Source organism: Dendrobates tinctorius, unplaced genomic scaffold (assembly GCF_039654945.1).
Source record: "Dendrobates tinctorius isolate UK_male_01 unplaced genomic scaffold, ASM3965494v1 ptg000388l, whole genome shotgun sequence".
NCBI lineage: Eukaryota > Metazoa > Chordata > Amphibia > Anura > Dendrobatidae > Dendrobates > Dendrobates tinctorius.
The window spans coordinates 8,329,360-8,337,944 of record NW_027362054.1 but is presented as its reverse complement, the minus strand read 5'-3'; the positions used below and the strand labels follow the sequence as shown (position 1 = coordinate 8,337,944).

Here is an 8,585-nt window from a genome sequence, read left to right as displayed (position 1 = left end):
ATATGCCTGGAACAACCATAGAGGTCTCATAGAGACCTCTGGTTGTCCAGGCAACATGACGCCGACCCCCGATCACGTGACAGGGGTCGGCGGTGACGTCATTTCCGGCCCGGCGGCCGGAAATGCTATTTAAATGCACGCTGTCAGCTTTGACAGCGGCATTTAACTAGTTAATAGGCGCGGGCGGACGGCGATTCCGCTCGCGCCTATTGCGGGCACATGTCAGCTGTTCATAACAGCTGACATGTCCCGGCTTTGATGCGGCCTCACCGCCGGAGCCCTCATCAAAGCAGGGGAGTTGTCTGATGACGGACTGTGTCCGTCATTGGACATTAAGGGGTTAAGTTAGATTGTGTCTGCATTGTTTGTTTGTTTTAACCTCTTCATAACTGGGAAATTATGTTTTTTTCCATTTTAGTCCTTTTTATCAAAATCCATAACTTTTCTATTTTTCTGTCAACGCAGCCGTGAAAATGCAGTTGCTGTTTTGGGTTTAGAGGGCGTTCATTGTGCGGTGAATATTAGCTGACGACATTCTCCGGGTTGCTGTGATTACGGTAGAATGGAAGTTGCGGTAACAATTTTTTTTATTTTTGGTTCGATAGAGCCGGGTGAGGGCTTGTTTTTTTGGATGGTGAACTGATGTTTCTTTATGGATAAAACTTTGGGGTACAAAAGACATATTGATCGCTTTTTACTGTATTAAAAGAGGTGCGGAGATCAAACGGCAACGCTGGGACTTCACTTTTTTTTATAATGTTTACCACATAAGAAAATAAATGTGATATTTTCATAGCTGGGACTTTTACTAATGCAGTGATACCCAAAAGATTTGTTTTGGAGAAAAACTCAGAAAATATTCCAGATTCACATATCTGTCAACAAAACTCTTGGCCTATACACATAGCGGCTCAAAACTACATTCAAGACAGGAGAACCAAACATCTATACAGATTATATATATATACAGTTGTGGCCAAAAGTATTGACACCCCTGCAGTTTTGTGAGATAATACTCAGTTTCTTTCTGAAAATTATTGCAAACTCAAATTCTTTGTTATTATTATCTTCATTTAATTTGTCTTAAATGAAAAAACACAAAAAGAATTGTCCTAAAGCCAAATTGAATATAATTCCACACCAAACATAAAAAAGAGCGTGGACAAAAGTATTGGCACTGTTCGAAAAATCATGTGATGCTTCTCTAATTTGTGTAATTAACAGCACCTGTAACTTACCTGTGGCACCTAACAGCTGTTGGCAATAACTAAATCACACTTGCAGCCAGTTGACATGGATTAAAGTCGATTCAACCTCTGTTCTGTGTCCTTGTGTGTACCACATTGAGCATGGAGAAAAGAAAGAAGACCAAAGAACTGTCTGAGGACTTGAGAAACCAAATTGTGAGGAAGCATGAGCAATCTCAAGGCTACAAGTCCATCTCCAAAGACCTGAATGTTCCTGTGTCTACCGTGCGCAGTGTCATCAAGAAGTTTAAAGCCCATGGCACTGTGGCTAACCTCTCTAGATGTGGACGGAAAAGAAAAATTAACGAGATTTCAACGCAAGATTGTGCGGATGTTGGATAAAGAATCTTGACTAACATCCAAACAAGTTTAAGCTGCCCTGCAGTCCGAGGGTACAACAGTGTCAACCCGTACTATCAGTCGGCGTCTGAATGAAAAGGGACTGTATGGTAGGAGACCAAGGAAGACCCCACTTCTTACCCCCGAGACATAAAAAAGCCAGGCTGGAGTTTGCCAAAACTTACCTGAAAAAGCCTAAAACGTTTTGGAAGAATGTTCTCTGGTCAGATGAGACAAAAGTAGAGCTTTTTGGGCAAAGGCATCAACATAGAGTTTACAGGAGAAAAAAAGAGGCATTCAAAGAAAAAAACACGGTCCCTACAGTCAAACATGGCGGAGGTTCCCTGATGTTTTGGGGTTGCTTTGCTGCCTCTGGCACTGGACTGCTTGACCGTGTGCATGGCTTTATGAAGTCTGAAGACTACCAACAAATTTTGCAGCATAATGTAAGGCCCAGAGTGAGAAAGCTGGGTCTCCCTCAGAGGTCATGGGTCTTCCAGCAGGACAATGACCCAAAACACACTTCAAAAAGCACTAGAACATGGTTTGAGAGAAAGCACTGGAGACTTCTAAGGTGGCCTGCAATGAGTCCAGACCTGAATCCCATAGAACACCTGTGGAGAGATCTAAAAATGGCAGTTTGGAGAAGGCACCCTTCAAATATCAGGGACCTGGAGCAGTTTGCCAAAGAAGAATGGTCTAAAATTCCAGCAGAGCATTGTAAGAAACTCATTGATGGTTACCGGAAGCGGTTGGTTGCAGTTATTTTGGCTAAAGGTTGTGCAACCAAGTATTAGGCTGAGGGTGCCAATAATTTTATCTGGCCCATTTTTGGAGTTTTGTGTGAAATGATCAATGTTTTGCTTTTCGCTTCATTCTCTTTTGTGTTTTTTCATTTAAGACAAATTAAATGAAGATAATAATACCAAAGAATTTGTGTTTGCAATCATTTTCAGGAAGAAACTGAGTATTACCTGACAGAACTGCAGGGGTGTCAATACTTTTGGCCACAACTGTATATAAAATTAAATGGTGGCCCGATTCTAACGCATCGGGTATTCTAGAATATGTATGTAGTTTAAAGGAAATCTGTCACCGGAATTTGCAGGCCTATGTAAATGGCCTGGGTCCGGTCCGATGGGCAGTGTTTCTTCTTTTTTCTCCACCCCATTCCTGGTGCCCGTCTGCGCTCTTCTCCGGTATTCTTCTCCATCGTTCGCGCAAAGCAATCTTGGTTCGCGCACGCGCAGTATGCTTTGCCCAACTGCGGGCAAAGCCGAAAATCATTACTGCGCATGCGCTGGTACACTATGTCCCAGAAGTATTTTTCTGTGTTCCGGGACATAGTGTACCAGCGCATGTGCAGTAATGATTTTCGGCTTTGCCCGCAGTTGGGCAAAGCATACTGCGCGTGCGCGAACCAAGATTGCTTTGCACATGCGCAAACGATGGAGAAGAATACCGGAGAAGAGCGCTGACGGGGGCCACGGATGGGGTGGAGAAAAAAGAAGAAACTCCGCCCATTGGACTGGACCCAGGCCATTTACATAGGCCTGCAAGTTCCGGTGACAGATTCCACACTGAGCGACATCGCTAGCGCCAGTTGGGATACTTCCGCAGCTGACCTCCGTGCGGCAGGAGATGACCCGCGGCAACCGTCGGGAGATTTCTGGACGGTAGCGGTAGTGTGCGTCGTTCAAATCAAATTCCGCGCTAATACGCGGCCGGACTGCGCCTGTCGCTGATTGGTCACGGCCGGCCGGGTGCGACCAGTCAGCGACGCGGGATTTCCGTTACAAACAGAGAGACAGATAGAATTAGACGATTATATAGTAGATAGTACATTTTATCAACAATAACCATTACAAACACGTTACTATTTCAGTGAAAAAAATCCCAGTACTCTTGGCTTCGGAGTTACTTTAAGCGAGAATAAACATTATGGCTTCGTACAAGGAAAGAGACAAGAAACGATAAATAATTAAATTCTGTACATGCAAACAGTATGATGTCATGTCCATCAAGTAATCAGAGATTTTTCTGCTCTATAAGGCTGGAGTCACACTTAACGTATAAAAAATCGGTCCGATTTTGACGGCCAAGAATTGCACCAATATTCTGCATATGGTGATCCGTGTGTAATCCGTTTCAATGCAAGGATGCGATTTTCATGTGACATCCGTATGCTGTTATTTTCTCACAACCTTGCAAAATGGACATTTAACAGATCCATGGCCTGAAATTAATGTAAATCCTAATCATCAACCCTATTTATTGCCTCAACAACAGTATGCATTAGGGCTCCTACCCATTTGTGAGAAAAAAACGGTATGATTTCCAGACAGAAAAAACGGACGAGTGTCATGCGATTTCCGTGCGATTTTTCCCACGGTACATCCGTATAACATGCGTATTCAATCCGTATGCAATGCGATTTTAACATGAGGTTTTACATACAGCAGTTCTCTCTATGTAAAAACTCATGCTAAAATCGCATTGTAAAATACATCTGTACACATCATTTTAAAACCAAATAGTCTTCAAAACATATATCAATAGATAGATTAAAAGCCGGCAGATGCAGCGCTAGGGACGCTGTGGATCCTACATGCTTAAGACTCTACCAAGACACTTTTTATTGTATCACGATTCTGATCCCAGCGGCCTTAGGGTAAGGGGCATTGATAGGGTCCATGGCGGTGTCAGGGGTGGCAATTTGGTTTGCCTTTTTGCACAACGCGAATGTAGGTGGATTGTCACTCTTGACACCGTCACACCGAAAGGACTCAATGAAAAACCTTTGTTCCCTTCCTTTGATGGGTTCTTTTTTGTTATTTCCACCCATCTCTGTCTTAGTCTTTGTGGTAGCGTCCTTCTATATATGTATTTTTACATAAAAAATAAATTTGCTTCACCGTCCAACGTTTTTATGTATTAATTTTAATTTTGTCATTTCTCTTAGTTTTTCTTTTTAGTTTTTGCCTTGCCGGGTCTTGATTTTTGGAGCCTGCGTCTGACATGATATCTCATCAGTCAACATTGTGGAAAATATATTAGGATATCACTTAATATTTAAACAGAATCAAAGGATTTTTTCCAATTGGAGAAGAAGACTACTTTTGTCTGTTTTTTTCTTTGTTATTATTTTTTCTGCCCTTGCACTTTTATACATACTTTTTTTGTCACTTCTTTTTTCTTTATTACTATTTTTATTTATGTAATTTTTGTATATTATCACTGATCTGTGTAATATGTGTGCATTTATAATATTGTACTATATTGTGATATGAATACATGATTTTGCACTGTCACTTTTAATATGCACTTTTGCACTTTATATTGCTATTTGAGATATAATCAACGACTTGTTGTTTTTGTCATTATTATGTTTTTGTGTTTCATTTAGCACGTGATCACTGCAGCCCTTTTATAGTTCGGGCTATATTAACATTATATGCACTTTATATGGGCCGATATTTATCTTCTCCAAGATGGCTGCGCCGCTATGGTCTCCATTATAATGGCGGTTTAGGTAAGCACGCGCACTTTTACTCCACGCTCCTCCTACTTTCCTCCACAGCTATCTATACCAGCCTGGCGCGCATGTCTTTGACGTCAGCAGGTGGAGTTCCACCTACATGCGCGCCGCTCACTGACGGCCATGGAGGTGGGAGTAAATTCTCCTGGCGTGTGATGTCATCGGCGCGCGTGCCCAGTATACCGGCATTGATAGGCACCACTATATAATTACAAGGATATGGCGTCTTTTTGTACCCCTTTTGAAAAAGCACCCAACGTGAAACGCGCATCAGGGGGTTACAGGAGGACACATTGGCGTACTGGTGATAATGGGCAAGTGTTATTCACATTGATGTGGATGAGCGTATTGATTTGGTGATTGTTTTTGGACAATGTTGTACTGAATTGCTCACGCATCTATGGAAATTTTTGCTTGGGATTTATCCTACCATATTGTATCACTATCATGCATACTGTATGACCTTTGGTTGCAGTATTATTATGTGTACCCCTGTATTGGCCGTGGTATTCCTCCTTTCCTTTTTATTGCAAAAGCCTTAATGTTGGCATGTACATCTTTTATATATTCCTTGAATCAATAAAATTTCTATTGTTTTTTATTGGATGGTGTCTCTCTGCTCCATTTTTTCTGTGTGGAGTATAGAATAGAATAGGTTAGAATATATATATATATATATATACACAGCTCAAAAAATAAAGGGAACACTTAAACAACAGAATATAACTCCAAGTAAATCAAACTTCTGTGAAATCAAACTGTCCAGTTAGGAAGCAACACTGATTGACAATCAATTTCACATGCTGTTGTGCAAATGGAATGGACAACAGATGGAAATTATTGGCAATTATCAAGACACCCTCAATAAAGGAGTGGTTCTGCAGGTGGGGACCACAGACCACATCTCAGTACCAATGTTTTCTGGCTGATGTTTTGGTCACTTTTGAATGTTGGTTGTGCTTTCACACTCGTGGTAGCATGAGACGGACTCTACAACCCACACAAGTGGCTCAGGTAGTGCAGCTCATCCAGGATGGCACATCAATGCGAGCTGTGGCAAGAAGATTTACTGTGTCAGCGTAGTGTCCAGAGGCTGGAGGCGCTACCAAGAGAAAGGCCAGTACACCAGGAGATGTGGAGGGGGCCGTAGGAGGGCAACAACCCAGCAGCAGGATGGCTACCTCCGCCTTTGTGCAAGAAGGAACTGCCAGAAGGAGAAGGAGCAAGAAGGAGCACTGCCAGAGCCCTGTAAAATGACATCCAGCAGGCCCCAAATGCGCATGTGTCTGCACAAACGGTTAGAAACCAACTCCATGAGGATGGTCTGAGTGCACGACGTCCACAGATGTGGGATGTCACAGCCCAACACCGTGCAGGAATCTTGACATTTGCCACAGAACACCAGCATTGGCATATTCGCCAATGGCGCCCTGTGCTCTTCACAGATGAAAGCAGGTTCACACTGAGCATATGTGACAGACGTGACAGAGTCTGGAGACGCTGTGGAGAGCGATCTGCTGCCTGCAACATCTTTCAGCATGACTGGTTTGGCAGTGGGTCAGTAATGGTGTGGGGTGGTATTTCTTTGGAGGGCCGCACAGCTCTCCATGTGCTCACCAGAGGTAGCCTGACTGCCATTAGGTACCGAGATGAGATCCTCAGACCCCTTGTGAGACCATATGCTGGTGGAGATGGCCCTGAGTTCCTCTTAATGCAGGACAATGCCAGACCTCATGTGGCTGGACTGTGTCAGCAGTTCCTGCAAGATGAAGACATTGAAGCTATGGCCTGGACCGCCTGTTCCCCAGACCTGAATCCGATTGAACACATCTGGGACATCACGTCTTGCTCCATCCACCAACGTCACGTTGCCCAACAGACTGTCCAGAAGTTGGCGGATGCTTTAGTCCAGGTCCGGGAAGAGATCCGTCAGGAAACCATCCGCCGTCTCATCAGAAACATGCCCAGGCGATGTAGGGAGGTCATACAGGCACGTGAAGGCCACACACACTACATTTTCTTGTCTTGAGGCATTTCCACTGAAGTTGAATCAGCCTGCAATTTGATTTTCCACTTTGATTTTGAGTATCATTCCACATACAGATCTCCATGAGATATTAATTTTGACTTACATTGATCGTTTTTGTGTTTTATTGTTCTCAACGAATTCCACTATGTAATGAATAAAGATTTGCAATAGGAATATTTAATTCAGTGATATCTATGATGTGGTATTTTAGTGTTCCCTTTATTTTTTTTTGAGCAGTGTGTATATATATATATATATATATATATATATATATATATATTTATATACAGTATATATATAGTCCATCAAAAAAGAAAGCAGCACACCATATTGTCAAGGTGAAAATATATTTTCTTATATAACTTTTATACTTTTATACTGTGAAACAATAAGTTTTTCCTAATTGCTTGCTAATGCAAATGTAACTGTATTAAAGATGGCTGCCAGTGTTCACTTTCACTTAAATTCAGTGTCTAAAGAGTTAAGTTAAGTTTCATTTCTCCTAAAAAAAGATAACTCAGGAATGTGAAGAAGAAGTAACCATCGGGAGACTTTTTGACGAATCAGAGAGAGACTGGACACTAGATGTATACTGCATAAACCCCGCCTAATGCACGCCTTCCCCTAACACTCAATATAGTATTGTGTATTTGTAAATAAAGCCAGTTGTTGTACTGCTCCTGACAGGTGTGGATGCGGGACATTAGCTAAGACTGAATCAGCTGCGTGTCTGAGTCATTCTTAATTGGTACCAGATGTTTTGCGCTCGCACAATGATTTGGAATGACTGGTGAATGAGGATTTATTGTCGTTTACGACCCCGACAATTTGGCGCCCAACGTGGGGCGTGGACAGTGATCCGAGGCTCCTCTGGACCCATGCCTGGATGTCTGTGGATGATACCTGTAGTGGCTGACCTCGAGGACTGATCACCCTCCAAAACACGGTAAGTGAGATCATATACACTGTATGTGTCACACTTGCTAGTGTCTCAGCCGTTATTGGTTTGTCTGTGGTCTCCTTGGGTCTGAGGGGTGACCGGTCGAGTGGTGAGACTGAGTGCGATCCTGTGCCACGCTCTGAACCAGCAACTGAGAGACGTCGCATTCTGCGCGTCCTCGTGTACACCACACCTCCTCCACCGGTCATTGTACTCCATTTAACCACCCTACCCGTGACTATTGTCTAGTAGTGAAGTGGAGTGATAAATTGAGCTAGTTGCAGATTGTGGGGCAACTTAGAGGAAGGGATAGGAGACGCAGCCTCTGTGATATTGTACCAGCTAGGTAATTAAGACGTCCCGAGAAGGGACCACCTGTATTTCTGTGGAGGGCTCTCACTAGGAGACCGCCTCCCGACTGTTGGAATATCGTGGCAGGATAATCTGTTAATCACTGCTGTTCAAGGTTAGGGAAAGGAAATATTGAGCGCG

General features: G+C 43.0%; 1 long non-coding RNA gene across 1 annotated transcript in view; it reads left to right on the top strand.

Annotated features, from left to right (window-relative positions):
* LOC141076126 (uncharacterized) overlaps positions 1–5,730 on the top strand; it is a 48,892-nt gene extending 43,162 nt beyond the window's left edge. Inside the window, exon 2 of the long non-coding RNA XR_012227420.1 lies at positions 4,549–5,730. This is a non-coding gene — a long non-coding RNA (uncharacterized lncRNA). The remainder of the gene's footprint in view (positions 1–4,548) is intronic.
* Positions 5,731–8,585: the final 2,855 nt, after the last annotated feature.